We start from the raw sequence: 1,102 nt of genomic DNA on the forward strand, positions 1-1,102 counted from the left end.
GACACCTGAAAAAACAGCACAAACAAACACATAAATGCTGAATAAGGAAGTCTGTGACACAATTTGATATTAACTATTTCTGTAGTTCGTTTTTGTAGTTCAAGATGAACTATCACAAAGGAGTTTCCTGAACTTTTCCTTAGTCCATAGGTATTGTAGTCAAACACTGTCCAGCACTCATCAGTTTTAGGAGCAGATCAGAAGCTTAGGATGAGCAGTGCAATACTCAGCTACTCACATATCTAGTAAAGCATTTGTAGTCCTGAAAAGACATATCACAATCTTCACAATTTTGCCATTTCAGGCTTTTTATGCCCGCTGTGGCCAATTGCTCCACTTAACCCTTGAAAACTACTCTTCCAACAAGTCAGCATCTTTTTACCTCATCGTTATCCACACTCCTTCATTCGGGAACTGCCCATTCACCTCTAAAGTTCAACAATTTCAAAGACATTACCCACTCACCTCACCCACCACTGCACAGAATTAGAGGAAGGAGAGGTTCTGAGGAACATCAGAGGGCTGTCACAGACAGGTGCTGGCTGTTACCTTTTTGCACTGATAAATACCTCTTTTTTTAACTTTTGTGAACAGTTGAATGCAATGAACAATGAAAAAAATTATCATACAATGAAAAAAAAATCATGATTCTCCCTTTCGCGTGGAGATTAGGCATTAAATACTTGTCTTTTGGCTACAGTTATAAACTCTACAACTATAAACAAAATTGAAAACAAACTCATCCATTAACACGTGAATATAAAACGAGATTCTTGACAGCAGTGAGCATGGTGAGGAGAAGAGTGAATACAGGAAAAGTATTCCTGCAGCCATAGGAGTGAATACCAGAAAAGCGTGGTAGAAGAGTGAAGTAGAAGGAAGAGCTAAGGAAACACTGAGGTCAGGGAACGAAGTTCTTTTGATCTTGTTTTGGCCAGAGCACCTTCGCCCGCCCACAGGAAAGCTCAGACGGCTGGGCGCTCGTGTAAAGCGGAGTGACTGCAACAGGAGGTAAGCAAGGAAGAAGTTCTGAGAGATATATGCATATTTTTAAGAGCGGTCGGGCAGGGATGAGCCGCGGGGGGCGGCGCCGGAGCGACCC

The sequence above is a fragment of the Manacus vitellinus genome, unplaced genomic scaffold (genome assembly GCF_001715985.3).
Source record: "Manacus vitellinus isolate BGI_N305 unplaced genomic scaffold, ASM171598v3 scaffold_38_pilon, whole genome shotgun sequence".
In the NCBI taxonomy this organism is placed as follows: Eukaryota; Metazoa; Chordata; class Aves; order Passeriformes; family Pipridae; genus Manacus; species Manacus vitellinus.